The following is a 16,083-nucleotide window of genomic DNA, read 5'->3' as shown; positions in this document are numbered from 1 at the left end:
TTTTCTAAGAACCATAGTCTCAGACTTCCATGAGTCTCCATTAGACCAGCAAGCCTTTTAATGATTTTGAAGTTTCTACATTCTTCTCCCCTCCTTCCAGGAGTTTCTGTTGTGATCCTGAACAGAGTGGAGAGTAGGAGGAGCCAGGCACCATCTAGTTCTTCTGGTCCTCAGGTCATGTGGGCTGTGGTTCACAAGGACCTTCAGTTTTCTTCACCTCTCTTTACTTCACAGAGGAAAGGCTAGTAATTGTATCTCAGATGATCATTCACAAACTATTATTACTCCCTATTTTTAACCCCCTAGTTGCTTCCTATTTTACCTTTAATCCAGATGGCCAACCAAGGATTACAAAATTCTTCATGATCTGACCTCATTTTATACACTTTCTTGCCCAGTGAATGCTAACAATGCTGCCTTTGTTTTGTTCCTTAAAACCCCCAAGGATATTCTGACCTCAGAGCCTTGATACTTGCTATTCCCACTGCTTCAAGCGACCGTGCTTGTTTTCTTGTTTTTGGTTTGGCCTCTCCCTTTCCTAGCTTATAGACTTCATGGGTGCAGGCACTGTCTGTCCTAGTCTGCCCTCCATGACCATGTCTGTAACAATGCTTGCCACAGAGTAATCCCTTGATAAACGTTGTTTTTCATAAATGATTTTTAAAATCAGACCGATGCACAATTTGGACTGTTAGAAAGCTTCCAAAGTTTATGGTTCTAGAAACATGCGATTTTCTAAATGTTCAGGAGCAAAACAAAATTTGATTTAAGAAAATGCTTGTCCCACCATATTTGATGCAGAAATCACCAAATGTACTTAATCCTATCAATTATCCTTTATCACAGGTAATTATTTCTGCTTACCACACAGTCTTTACCTTATTTATAGTAGCATAATAAAGGCTTAGACCCTTGATCTAAATTGCCAATTGTGATGTATTTATATAAAACAAGTCCTCGGGAGTCTGGAAGGGAACCCGATAGACTTAACCGTTCAAAGCTTCCAGATATTCTTGCGTGTGGTGTTGGTAAGGAGAGGCTGTCCTCCACGCTGGTTCTGAAGACAGCATATCAGAAGCCAAGGGTTTCCCCCAACTCTTCTGTTACCGTCCAGTGAAGACAAGGTGTGAAGGGAAAGCGTCCAAGGTCATGAATACAGCCTCACGAAGGGGCAACTGTTTTCAAACCGCAAGGAGAAGAGTGGGCATGTCTGGTTAATTTCATTTTGAGAGTGCTTTATCCAGCAGTTTGAAGATTTTATATAATCATACCAGTATTTTTATTACTAAACCCTCACAGTTTGAAGGAACTGGAGCATAGTTTTCGACTCCCTCTCCCCTTTCACTCTGACCCTCCATGTTCCTGGCACCGCTACCGAAGCTAAGCAAAGAGTGAGTAAAAGAGCTCAGTGCCTGGGCTCCCAGTGGCATGGTCACACTCCCTCATGGCCAGGACAGGACAGCAGGAGCCCGTCAGAGGCTGGACACAGAGAACAGATGTCCTCGGCAGGACTTCAACTTGGTTCAGTCATGGTCAACAAGGTGAAATTGGAACAGACCCAAATTCTTAAAATGTGGATGAAGCAGAATGATAGCCAGGCTGGGAGGTGGGGGTGGGGGCCACGGATCAAAGCCCTAGAATGGGAGACTTCGCAGAGGCAGTGAACTCTTTCAAGAGTCTGATATCAGAAACGGTATTATTCTCAAGACTATGGAGAGCAACATACCTCCAAAGTTGGGTGGTTGGGCACCGTCTTAGAGCAGGGCATCGTTCTTTGAGACTCTGCCTGTCAGGAGATTTGGTTGCTTTACAACACACATGCACTTCCCCTGTTTTCTAAGAGGAAGACAGTTTCGAGTAGGTCAGCAACCTCCGATTCTTTCTGTTCTGACTCCTCTTCCAGTTCACTCACACGTTACAAATTAGAATCTGCTCCGATTTGCTTCATGAGCCATGACTGAGACCCGTTTGGAGGCGTGGTCATCGACAGAGCAAGTCAGAAATCAGGGAGCACTCTCTTCTCTTGCATCCTTTCACCTCCCTTCTGTCTCATCCCTCCATGATGCATGCTGTGCAAAGGCCAGGGGATCCCCAAGGCCCTGTCAAGGGATCCATCATGTCAAAAATATCTTCATAATCATACTTACAAATAATTCGCCCCTTTTTAGGCGGGCATTTGCATTGATAGTGGAAAAGTAATACTGAGGCAAACTGTTGGTCCCTTGGTGCAAATTAATGCAGGAGCACCAGCCTATGCCCACTAGTCATATTCTTCCCCACCATATACACTTAGAAAGGAAGAAAGAGAGGGAATGAGAGAGAAGGGGCAGGGAGGAAGAAAAAAAATCAAGAATGTCCTTGATGAAACATTCAAAATGGTGAACTGCATTAAACCTTAGCACAAGTCCTGGCAATATTCTATGTCACAAACTGGGAAGCACACATAAAGCAGAGCCCCTGTGTGGTGCCAACAGCTAAGTCTCAGGCTACTAACTGGAAGGTTGGCAGTTCAAATTTACCCAGAGGCACCTCAGACATCAGACCTGGTAATGTACGTTGGAAAGATGCCAATCATGAGAAGCTTGTGGAGCTCAGTCCTCCCTGATCCACATGGGTCATCCTGAGTCAGAGTCCACTCACCAGCAGCTGGTTTGCACACAGAGCCCTGCCGCTGCCATCACAATAGCAAGGTTACCTCCAGGGACAGCAAGTGTGGGTATTTGAGTTGGACGCTGAACCAAATACTTTTTGCACAAAACACCAGTTTTACTTGAAAGACCAATTTAATCTGATTTGACTATAGGTAAACATTTTCTTGCCAATAAGCAAAGTGAACCTTTCTCTTCAAATAAAACAATGAACAGTATTTATTGCAAAGTAACCTTTAAGAAATGAAGTCTTGCTGAGGGCTAGGGTATTATCTACAATCATATGTTAAAATATTCCTTTTTCCAGCTACATACCTACATGAGGTCAGATTTTCTTTATATATTTTATATATAAATATATATATATGTGTGTGTGTGTGTGTGTGTGAAATTGAATGCAGAAGCTAATATCAGAATACAGCTGTCTTCCATTAAACTATTAAAGATTTGCTAAATATAAAACAATACTTCTTTCTAGATGTTTGTTTTGAAAAACAAAGTAGTTTTTTAATAAAAAATGACATCTATTTTACATGTTATCATACCTTATGAATGAATATTAAAAAAAATTCACTACCATCTTTGAGACTGTAACTGTTTACAGGAGTAGAAAGCCCAATCCCTCCCCCCTCCTCCACTGCCCCTCCAAGGAGTTGTTGATGGTTTCGAACCACCTACCTTGCAGATCACAACCCAAGAATCCTTTATTAATGAATAAGTAACTATGTTTAAATCTGCATTTTAATTTCTAACATGTTAGTATCTATAGCTATATCTCAAAACAACAAAAACTCTTTGAGATCCTCAATAATTTTTGTTTAAGTATAAAGGTGAGCTGAGACTAAAAATTTCGAGCATCACTGGTATGATAGTTTCACCGCCAACAAGTTGATTCCAACTCACAGCGGTCTTGTAGGGCAGAGCAGAGCTGCCCCTTTGAGTTTCCAAGGTTGTACCTCTTCCCTGGAGCAGACAACCTCACCCCAGGAGCAGGGCTATGGGTTCAAGCTAGCCCAACTTGTAACTCACGATGGCACCAGGGTTCCTTGACTGAGACAAAAGACAAAATGCACAGTAGAATCTGCATAATAGAGATGGAAACATATAATACAAATATATAACAAAATAGAAACGCTACATCTCTGTGAGCATGTTGTTCATTAATTCTGGCCCATAGGGACCCCATGCTCAGCTGGTAAACAGATTGCCAGACCTTTCTTCCTAGTTTATTTTCATCGGCAATCTCCACTGAAACCTGTTCAGCATCACAGCAACACTCAAGCCTCCACTGACAGACAGGTGGTGGTTGACCATGAGATGTGCATTGGCTGGGAACCAGACAGTCTCCTATACGGAAGGTGACAAGTCTACTACAGTCCCACCACAGAGGGGAGCATTACAATTGAATCCTTTTCTCTCCTTCACAGTTGAATAACTTGAGGGTTAGAGCAGTTATATGAATTGCCCAAGGTTATAAAGCTTATTACAGACAGCAGAAACAAGTCTGTTAGTTGTGAGTTAAAAATTCAAAAGCTGTTAGGAGGTAGAAAAGAATGCCATCCCGTTGGGGCTGTAAATGAATAGGAAAGAAAGACCTGCGATCCCCAAGGAGGGTTGGTGCCTGAGGGGCTCAAGTGGGGGCTCCCTCTCACCTCAGGGAGCACAAGTGAAAGAACACCTATCCAGACAGCAGGAAGGATCAGCTTCAGATATTATTCCATATCATCCCATCCCTACTCTGCACTATTGTTTGCGGTGAACAAAGGAAACTGGATCTCGGGTGATACACTAGAGACGTTATCAAAAGGATGGAAACCAGTATAGGGGGAAGCATATGGCATGTGATCAGCATGAGTAAAAGGATCAGAGGCAAACAGAACAGGAATTGTGCTTTTGTATCATTTGAGACGACTGCCTTCACTAGCTAAAGAGTAGCTGAAAATGGAATGAAATTGGCAAGCAGGTGTTAGATGGGGAGCAAAATGCTAAGGCTGGTGCTGTGGACCTGAACAGGTAATACAGAGCTTTGAGAAGGAGGTTGGCGGAAAGCAAATGTGTGTGTTTGCACATATGTACATACATATATTTAGCTGCTGAGTGCCTGTCTTTCTCCTTTGTAGTAATTTAAGAGCTGCCCTCAAAGGCAAATGAGATTGTGTCCACTGTGCTATTTACAAGTGTCGGGGAGGTTCTCAGGATGATGGGAGATGTGGTGGGAGTATGACAGGGCAAGGCAGTTAAGGAGCAGGGATTCCGAGCCTAAATTGCTGGGTCCCCCTGCTACACATTAATTATGCAACAATTACTGTCTGGCTAGTGTCAGTTCTGCATCCTGGAGGAGGAAGAAGTACTTTTGGAAAAACATTTGACACATCTACTCACCCAAACAGAGAAAAAGTTAGAATTTTTGTGCATTTTTAAACCACCCATATTATTAAAATAAACTAACCTGACCCCATTCAATCAAAATACACTGAGAAATTACCCGGCTCATAAATCATCCCAGACCTCAAGGCATTTCCACTGGCTGGAACCAGTGGTTCTGTTGGTCTTTTATTTTTAAGCATCCAAATAACATCATTTTGGCACAGATTGGCATCTTGTGTTAAAGAGGCACTTGATTCAACACGTATGTAAACATGCTGTTCATATGGCGAATTTCCAGTTGTATCAGCAGCTGTGGCGCCCCACGCTAATCAAATCAATGTCAAAGATCATGGGCCTTCAGGAAGATTTTCCCAAATATATGTCTTGAGGAAGGGAATGGCTCCCAGATGGAAGAAGAGAGAATGGATGACAGATAGTGCAGCATTCCCATGCAACTGTATGCTCACACTCATGAACGATGAACACTTGTTCAGATGTGACTCTTTTTCAGATGTTACCAGTCACTGCTGCATGCTGGTCAGCTAGTTCTCATGGGCTCGTAGAGGGCAGAGAAGATCGAAGTACTACTCAGCTAGCAGCTCTCTTCTCCTGGAAGAAGCTCTTCTCCTTGGCAAATACAAGTCGTGTCAATCATCTTTTACCTTCCAGTCTTAGACTTTTGATAGTGTTTGTCCATCTGTCTTCACAGACACGTAATATATAAGCTCACCAACAACCATCTCTCTCCACTTTTTTCATGAACACAGTGGTAGTTTGTTGGCAACTACTCATGTGTCTCCAGGAACTGGCCTTGCGGGGTTTCTCCTGGAATTATCTATTCTATTTATCTATGTTTGCACAAGAACAACAAGGAACCCATTGGCAATGAGCATGGGAACAGAACAAGGCAATACTACATGGTTTAAAATCAACAAAGGTGTGCATCAGGGTTGTATCCTCTCACCATACTTGTTCAGTCAGTATGCTGAGTAAATCATCAGAGAAGCTGACTTACGGGAAGAAGAATGTGGCGTCAGGCTTGGAGGAAGCCTTATTAACAACCTATGATGTGCAGATGAACCAGTGTTGCTTGCCAAAAGTGAGGAAGGAGAACTTAAAGCACTTGCTGATGAAGATCAAGGATTGCAGTCTTCAGTATGGGTTATGACTGCGTGTGACGAACACCCAAATCCTCACAACTGGACCAATAGCTACCATCATGATAAATGGAGGAAAAGTTGAAGATGTCAAGGATTTTGCTTTGCATGATCCATAATCAATGCTCGTGGAAGCATCAATCAAGAGATCAAAAGACATATTGAATTAGGTAAATCTGCTGAACATGAATATTGAAGAGCAGGGATGCTACTTTGAGGACTAAGATGTGCTTGACCCAAGCCATGTTATTTTCTATTGCCTCATATGCATGTGAAAGTTGTACATTGAATAAGGAAGACTGAAGAAGCATAAACAATTGTGTGCTGGAGGAAAATCTTGAAAGTCCCATGGACTGCTAAAAGGACAAACTGATCTCTTTTGGAAGAAGTAAGGCCAGGGTACCCCTTAGAGGCAAGGATGGCAAGACGTCTTATTACATATTTTGGATATGTTGTTGGGAGAGACCAGTTCCTGGAGAAGGATATCATGTTTGGTAACATGGAGGGGCACCAAACAAGAGGAAGGCCTTCAACAAGATGGATGGACACAGTAGCCACATCAGTGGGCTCAGCATAGGAACAATTACGAGGAGGGCACTGGACCGTGCCGTGTTTTCATTCAGTTGTACATAGGGTCATTATGGGTCATAGTTGATGTGATTACACCTAGCGACAACAATTTATGTATTTCTTTTTGTCTGTCTATAGATCACATGCCTGATGAGTTAATTCTTACTCCTGGCAATGCCATGTGCGTCAACATATATCTGTGTTTGACCATGTTTCAATGGCTGGCTTTCCTTCTGAGTCTCCTCTGGCTGGACTCTCGCCTCTTAGTGGCCAAACCTGTTGACTTTGTGCACCATCCAGGGACCCTAAATAATGGCTGTTACTGGCTACGCAGTCAGCCCCTGTCTCGTGGGGACTCTGGATTGCAGGACAAGATGCTCGCCAGTCCTGTGCTGTTTCCATGGTAGGTGGTGGCTCTGACGATTGTGATCCCCAGGGTTTTCATTGACTGCTTTTCAGCAGTAGACCTCCGAGCTGTTCTCGCTAGTCTATCTTTGTCTGGAAGCTCCATTGAAACCTGGTCAGCATCACAGTAACACACAAACCTCCTAGGAGAGCCACGTGTGGGGGCACTACCTGAGGTGCATTAGCTGGGAATCAACCCTGTTCTCTCCCACCCTGAGAATCAAGAATTCTACCACTGCCCTCTGTCTTTACACTCCTGCTTTGACCCACAGCAATCATTTTGAAGAATTTCTATTCATATATTCACATTCACAATACACAGCTGGCTGGACTCAAAGACATCATTTTCCTGATTTTCGTTTGTCCTTTCCATGTTTTAAATGGTCTTGGCCACAGCTGATAGCATAAATACACATAGAAGTAGCTATGGGTTTATTCCTATAAAGCCATGTTCTACCTCTAAGAAAAATGTTGTCAGTGGCCTCTTGCTTCTCAAGTAAATGAAGGAGAAAATCTGTAGCAGCATTCATTAGAGGGAAGAATGGAGCCTTTACTAATGGGATTAGATCCCCTCATCGCCCCCTTTCTAGAACCAGAGTGACTAAGCAGAGAAAACTCCCAGTGAAATGTGTGCCGCCTTTCATGTGTGAGGTACAAGGAAGGGTCAATGGGGGTGAAAGTGTCTCTTGGAAGAAAGGGTGGAGGTTGGAGAGGGAAGGGATAGGGGCCCAAGTTTCCATGGCTTTGGGAAGGAGTGTGTCAGAAAAGAAAGGAGGGCTCATCAGCACAGAACACCCTTTTCAGTACACAGGGAGACTTTTCTAAGTTCAAGTTGCTCTCACCTCTCTTCTTCCCACACATTGTACTTTGTGAAACATCTCTGGTCGTAGGTAGGAGCAGCCTCTGCGGAGAAAGCAACAGTTTTCTCAGATAGTGCTGAGCAGTGCAGCCTTACTGTGATGATCATAGAGAAGGTACCACCCCCACCCCCCAAGCCGGCCCAACGAGAACATTTCCTCCATCTTCCCAGGTGCAAAGACTCGGTGAACTCAACACTCCACTAACCAGAGAAATATTCAATTCCTCCTGAATCTGCATGAGTTTTGTCTTTCCGTTTCCAGGGTTCTCAGGAAGCTAATATGCAGAATCAGAGAATTCCAAAATTCTTGTGGTTCTTCAGAACGTTTAAGGGAGATTTGTTTACCTACTGCCATTCCGTGGGGTTGGAGAATTTGGGCCCAGGTTTTCTTTAAAACATCTGTCGAGGGAAAAAATGGGCTAATAGGAAATTTGGGAATGTCTCCGCCAGAGGAAAAAATTCCCCTTTTGGGTTATACACAACGGAATAAGCACATGATGTCTTAAATCAAACCATAGCTTTAAGAGTTGTAAGACAGTGTGCATGGGCTAGGACATTGATGATGAATTTGTAATGGGCCTCTACATCACCTGTGCAAGTCTGCTCAAAATGAAAATGATAGGCAACCCATCCCCAGAGACTTGGGAGTTAGAGCCCCAGAATCTACATTTCTAGAAGTCTTCCAGATGAGCTTTTCCCGTGCGAGGCTGATTAAAGGAACTGACTGATGGTGCTGCAGTGGTGCAGTGGGTTCGGCGCTGGGCTCCTAATTGTCAAGTCAGCAGTTGGAACCCCCTCAGCAGGAACTTAGGAGGAAGATGAGGCTTTCTGCTCCCATACCGTGTACAGCCTCGGAAACTCTCGGGAGCAGTTCTGCTCGGCCTGACAGGGCTGCTCTGCATTGGGACCTACTAGATGCCAGGGGGTTTGGATTTTTGGTGTAGTCATTAATTGATGGCTCCGTAAGCCAATCACCAAAAAACATGAATTTCTCATAAGAGCTTTCTCATAAGAGCCTTTGCTCTCCTCTGCTTCTCCTATTGCACTGAAGGTGCTCGCCAAGGTCCCCACTGACTTCCATGTGTCCGGCCATGGTCCATTATCCATCCTCAGCATGCATGACCTCGTGGCAAAAGCTGGCACAGCTGATCGCTCTCTATCCCGAGAATAATTTCTTCACTTGGCTTCTAAGGCACTCATCTCTTGAGCTTCCCTTTTTATCTACGCCTTGCGGGTATCTTTTTCTGATCAGTTGGTTTTCCTTATTTCTAAATCATGGACTGCCCCGGGGCCTCATTTCACAGGCGTTTCCACTTCTCCATCTTTGCTCGGGCCAGCATTGTCATTCAGTCCATTGGGTTTAAAGACCTACAAATGCTCAGAATCCCCAAAGTTGAATTTGAAGACACTCCTTCCTCCTGAGCACCAGATGCATGTATCTACTAGCCTAGGCAAAAATCTACATGTGGACGTCTAATTGACATGTCAAACTTACATTTCATACAAAACTGATTTGTACTTCCATTGTCAAAACGTGTTCTGCCACCAGTATTTCCCAACTTAATAAATGACAGCTCCATTTGTCCAGTTGCAAAGTGCTCAGAGTCCCCATTGACTTCTCTTCACGTCTAAGCCATAAGCAAATCCTGTCAGCTCTGCTAGGGAAGAAAAAATTCAACCACCTCTCAAATGTCCACTCCTAATACCCTAGACTTAGAAATAGTTATCACTCAGCTGGACGACCGCAACAGCCTCCATACTGGCCCCAGAGAGTCTTCTTTGGCCCACTCTTAGTCTATTCTGTAGCCAGAGTAATCCTCTCAACACCTAAGTCATGTCACCCCTCTACTCTGAACTCTCCAAAGCCTTCCCACCTCCTTCCAAGCGAAAGCCAAATGTCCTGCACGGAATGGTCCCCAGAAAGCTGTACATGATTTAATGCAGTGCTCTCTCTCGTGCTCTGATTTCATCTTGTAGCATCTCTGCCCTTCAGCCTTCCCACCAGCCATTCCCTCTGCCTGAAATGTTCTTCTCGATAAGCTGCGGGTCCCTCGATTTCTTTAGGTGCTTGCTTGGACATCATCTTATTAGAGACTGGGTAAGGTTGGGTGCTCTGCTGTTGTTGTTGTTGTTGTTGTTGTTGTTGTTGTTAGGTACCATTGAGTAGGTTCTGACCCATAGTGGCCCTATGCCCAGTCCTGTGTCGTCCTCACAATTGACCCCGTGCTCAAGCCCACTGCCACAGCCCACTTCATTGATGGTCTTTCTCTTTTTGGCTGCCTCTCTACTTTCTCAAACATGAAGCGCTTCTAGGAATTCGTATTTCTTGACAAAGTCTTGCCATCTTTGCCTCTAAGGAGCACTCTGACCATACTTATTTCGGTACAGATTTGCTTGTCCTTTCTGCAGTCCATGACACTTTCATTTTTTTTCTCCAGCACCATAATTTAGACAAATCGATTCTTCTTTGATTTTCCTTATTCACTGTCCAACTTTCATGTGCATAGAAGGCAACTCGGATTCTCTAGAGAAGTAAAGCCAATGACACGTGTATGTATATGTGCAAGGGGGTACTCTCCCAAATAACTAATTTTTTTTCAAAGCTATGTATTTAAATTTTTTACAAAGCAACCATATCACTTTCAAAGAACTCTGTGTTACACTAAATACATTTGTCAAATCTGCGATTCCATTCCTGGAAAGATTTTTCAAACTCATCTGTTTGGATGGCTGACAGCACCTCCTTCGTTTTTCCTTCACCTCTTCTATGTCATCATATCTCTGTCCTTTCAGGTCCTTCTTCATTCTCATGAAGCGAGGTCAGGTTAGTAAGGTATGGGGGGCAAGAAAGGCATGTTGTTTTTTGCCAAAAACTGGTGCACTGAGACGGCTGCGTGAGCAGGTGCATTGTCATTGTGGCAAAACCAGTCCCCATCGGTCATAAATCAGGGCTTATTTGTTACACACTGTTATGAAATCTTTTCAGAACCTCTATGCATTACATAGATATATAATGAATATTCATTGAATGAATCCGAGTAAGGAAAAGAGCTTTATGAAGTGGTAAAATTTCTATCTAGCTCACAAAGTCTTTAAAGCAATATATATGTGTGTGTGTGTGTGTGTGTGTGTGTGTGTGTGTGTGTGTGTGTTAATTGAGTTAACTCTGACTCATAGCAACCCTATATGACAGAATAAAACTGTTCCTTAAGGTTTCCAAGACTGTAAATATTTACAGGAACAAACAGCCTCATCTTTGTCCCACACAGTGACTAGTGAGTTTGAACCACTGACCTTACAGATAGCAGAAGCCCAGTGCACAATCCATTACATCCCCAGGGCTTGTAAACAATGTTCTAATGAGTTTTAAATGAGCAAAACATGAAATGTGACTAGTTATTAGTGGCCATTTAACATAATCTCTCCCTCGAATAAAACTTGCATCCAACCTATAGGGAGCTGACGCACAGCCGAATGAAGCACTGCCTGGGCCTGCGCCGCCCTCGCAACTGCTCTGTGTTGGGACCCCTGGGTGCAACTGCTGTGTCACACCGTCTTATGGAGGGCCTCCTCCGTTTTCTGCCCCTCTGCTATAACAAACTGGGTGTCCTTCTCCAGAGCTGGGCTCTTCTGACGTGCCCAAAGAGTGTAAGGTAAAGTCCTGTCGTCCCTGCCTCTAAAGAGCACACAGGCCAGACTTCTTCCAAGACAGATTTGTTTCTCCTACATTCTTACACCCACCTGTATGTTTCTAGACTCCATTTTTGGTCTTTGTAAGAGTTCTTGCTATCTTATGTATATTAACTTATTTAGTACTGGCATCTGTTTCTCTTGAGTGTTTTTCTGTGACGTTATTGACTTGGGTCATGCTGTGTTCACCGAACTAACATTTGGTGCCACTTTCTCCATCACCAAAAACATGCCTACAATATAGAGCATCTTCTCCTCACTCACTGTGTTAGTCTGGGTTGACTAGAGAAACAAATTCATAGACACTCATATTGTGTAGGAGAGATCTTTTTATCAAAGAACATTAAGAAAATACCCTAGCCCAGTCCAGGTTAAGTCTATAAATCCAATATTAGTCCATATGTCTGTTACCAGTCTATAAATTCTTCTTCAGACTCACACAACACATGCAATGATGCCGAATGCAGGAAGAAAGATCACAGGCCAGTGGGTGGAGTCTTGTGGATCCAGTGGTGGTAGAAGCATCTCAGCGCCAGCAGGAGTTGCCACGTGGCTCCTCCAGCTCCAGGACTCTAGCGTAACTCCATGTGTCTTGTCAGAAGGAAGATGAAGCAGAAAGTCTATGTGTCCTGACCCTAAGGAGGAATACAGGAGCTCCCAGAATCCTCAGGAGAAGGTCATGCCCATACAGAGGCCTCATTGGCTATGGCCTGATTGATAGGCTAGACTCCACCCCTTCACAAGTTGACAGGAGATTATGTAACTACCATAACCACCTCTCACCTCAACCTAGTAACTAGTAATGAATATTAACCTCTTTCTATATACCCATTCTTTTCTTCTTATAAAAGATAGATCATATAATAGGTGTCCTTAAACAATAGACTTATTTCCCAAGCACCATGTCCTCCAGGTTCATCCGTGTTATGTTTTCTGTACTCATCGTTGTTATTTATGGTTGCATAGTATTGCATGGTATATATGTACCACATTTGGCTTATTTATTTCTCTATTGATGGTCACGTCATGGTCTAATGAGTTTTAAATGAGAAAAACGTGCATTATGTCTAGTTCTTAGTAGGCATTTAACATAATCATCTCTCCCTCAAAAGAAACTTGCATCAAACAGCATTGTAGGTAAACTTTCTTTTTTAGATTGGGTGGCATCTTTGCGCAACACCAGGCAAAGGAGAGAGAGAGCCCCGTTAGATTAAGATGCAAAGCATCATTTCAGTGACTTTTCAGTTCTCTTACCCAGCCCTTCTCCATTCCACTGTGTACAAGCCACACCTTGCCTTCTTCAATCTTCTAGAGATAGCAGTCTCCCTCCAGCTTCCAGGGCATTGAGTTTATCACAAGAATTCTTTCCGACCTTGATGGGCTCTGAATTAGATGTTCCCATGGAGAGTCATTCAGAGAAAAGTGCAAAAAGAGTTCCTCTGTCACTCTTTCTGAATGGCCTCTTAAAACCCCATTGTCTCCATAACCATTGCCAGACAATAAGATAATCCCAAGAGCAATAGTCAATTATTAGCATTTCAGGACCATTGTGCTGTTGCCTCTGAAATGAAATCATTGTGTTATATGATCTTCAGTTATAATGGACTCTGGCAGGAAGCAGTGTAAGCAGATCATTCCTGCAAAACAATAATGCTTAAAACGTGAAGATTGGCCCGGCAATAGGAGCAATTTTCCAACCCGGATTGAATTGAGCATACATGGCGGGGGCGGGGGAGGGGGGGGGGGGGGGGAGGTGTCTGCAAAACGACTCTGCTGCACCAGTGCTCCTTGAACTCTTGAAGAACTACATCTTTTCCCTGATTTATTTCTGTTACATGAGAGAAGCTCAGCAAATGTGGATTGGATGTAGCTACACTGATTGGAGTGAGTGTCAAGGGGGCTATAAGCTCCTTAATAAATAGTCCCTTGTCTGAGAAGCTAGTCCACTTGGACGCAGTTTCCTGCGCAGTCACGGCTCTCCTCTCAGAATTAGCTGATGGACCTACTTGGTGGGTCATTAAATAGACTTGACTTCCAGATTCAGGCTCAGCGACTTCCTTCACGCGGGGCATGAGAACCATAACTCATTCCCTCTTAGGCTGATTTTTCTCAGCGGGAAAACTAGTGTGATGATATTTACCCATAGGATTAATAAAAGGATTAAATTAGCTAACCTATATAAAACACCAATAACAGGCACGCCTAGGTGAGCAGTAAGCCATTGCACATTACACCTGGGCTTGTCCACTGTCATCATCAATAAAAACATCGCCCCTGACCTGTGCTTTCTCAACTAGTGTTTCCCAAACTCCAGGTACGTTGGCCCCTAGCATGGAGTCATGTGTGCACAGCTAACTGCTCTCATTATTCCAACGTGTTTCCTGATCTCCTGTGCTTAAAAATACTTTGCTATTTACAAAGTGCCCTCAAATACATTATTTCTTTGAGCTCCACAACACACTACGTGTTGTCAAAGGAAGAACTGAAGCCCTATTTTACAGATCAGGAAATTTGAGGCACAAAATACTAAATTCTTGCCCAGAATCACTTAATCTGAAGCAGAGACTCAGAATCAAGTCCCAAGTCTTTTCGCATCATTCAAGGTCTAGCAAGTGGATGGAGGCAGAAAAGCTGGTCACCTGGCCAAACATGTCTCTCAGCCAGCAACTTACCTGAAGCAGCACTAGAAAGGTAGCTACTTCTGGACCCTCGAACCTGGGCCTTCATAAGATGGCAGATGACTGAGCGTGTCTGATCTCCAGAAGAAGGGCACGTTGCCAGTGGCGGGAGGCTCCCTTTAGTAAATCTCTTAGGAGCAGAGTGTGAGAAGTAGTACCATGCATGGGCCTTCCTCACCAGTCATTGCTGTGAGTGACAGAAATCTCGAAGCTGAGTTTGTGAGCATCTAATCCTATGTGATTGGTCCCCTCATATAAAGAGAGAATCTGCTGTAACCCCAGCATTTTGCATCATATTAAACAGATCTGGAAAGGAAGAAGAAATTAACATTTGTTGAGCACTTAATATGTGCCAAGCACTATGCTAGTACCTTTTTAAAAAATCATTTTAGGGAATCGATTACAAGGAACTACATGTGACCTCCTCCCTGGGGGACGGACAACCTAAAAGTGGGTGACGGGAGACGTCGGACAGGGCAAGATATGACAAAATAACTATTTATAAATTATCTAGGGCTCATGAGGGAGGGGGGAGGGGGAAGGGAGGGGAAAAATGAGGACCTAATGCCGGGGGCTTAAGTGGAGAGGAAATGTTTTGATAATGATGAGGGCAATGAATGTACAAATGCGCTTTACACAATTGATGTGTGTATGGATTGTGATAAGAGTTGTATGAGCCCCTAATAAAATGATTTTTTAAAATCATTTTATTGGAGCCTCTTATAGCTCTTATCACAATCCATACATACCTACATTGTGTCAAGCATATTTGTACATAAGTTGCCACAATCTTTTTCAAAACATTTTCTTTCTATTTGAGCCCTTGGTATCAGCTCATCCCACCCCCTCCACCATCCCTCCCTGATGAACCCTTGAACATTTATAAATTATTATTTTTTTCATGTCTGCTGGTACCTTTTATATATGTGATCTCATTCAATTTAATCCTTAAAACAGCCACTACATCCCTGTAGTGGACATAGTGCTACCTCTCCAACATTCAATCCTTTTAATGTTAGTAGTCAATTTTTATTAGGGTGTTGTGATAGTTAGGTTTGTGTCAAGTTGGCTGGGTCCAAGTTTGGCAGTAATCCACCATGATGTGATCTAACATGATGTAATCAGCTCCATAGTGGGATCTAACATAAAGTAATCAACTCTGGTACAGTGCAGCCCTCTGTAGTACCTGCCTTTCCCAGGAGCCACCAGCAGACTGTTGACCTTAGATTCGTTTGGCTCTGCATTCTTTAGCTTGAGGACTTCCTGGTTCATCAGCCCTGTGACTACACTAGTCAGGAGACCCTCCAGCTCAACATCTGATGCACAGACTTGAACTGGCCTGGAGTTACCCATTTCGACACCTGCAAGAGCTATTTCTTGATATAAATCTCTTTTATATACATACATGTAAGCTTCACTGGCTTGGCTTCTCTAGAGAACCTAGCTTAATACAGGTGTTGATACCTTTTCCACATAATATGTTTAGAGATGCTAGCTGGGTCCAGCCACTAAGGGTAGGGCATGTGGCTGGTGCTTGGCTGATAGGCATAATCCCAGACTTTGTTCACCATTCAGGAAAGAATATGACCATAAATGGGCTAATGAGAAGTCTGATGAAGGTGCTTGTGTTCACAACATGTTTGTTACCACAAAAGAAAGTGCTTTAGTCTGGGTAGACTAGAGAAACCAATTTATAGACACTCATTTGT

General features: G+C 43.4%; 1 long non-coding RNA gene across 1 annotated transcript in view; it reads right to left on the bottom strand.

Annotated features, from left to right (window-relative positions):
* LOC123521892 overlaps positions 1-8,027 on the bottom strand; it is a 16,420-nt gene extending 8,393 nt beyond the window's left edge. Inside the window, exon 1 of the long non-coding RNA XR_006680236.1 lies at positions 7,990-8,027. This is a non-coding gene — a long non-coding RNA (uncharacterized LOC123521892). The remainder of the gene's footprint in view (positions 1-7,989) is intronic.
* Positions 8,028-16,083: the final 8,056 nt, after the last annotated feature.

The sequence above is a fragment of the Echinops telfairi genome, unplaced genomic scaffold (assembly GCF_000313985.2).
Source record: "Echinops telfairi isolate 266 unplaced genomic scaffold, ASM31398v2 ScPeMD7_2;HRSCAF=8, whole genome shotgun sequence".
Lineage (NCBI taxonomy): Eukaryota > Metazoa > Chordata > Mammalia > Afrosoricida > Tenrecidae > Echinops > Echinops telfairi.
The sequence above is the reverse complement of the archived record's forward strand: the minus strand, read 5'-3'. Positions and strand labels throughout refer to the sequence as shown.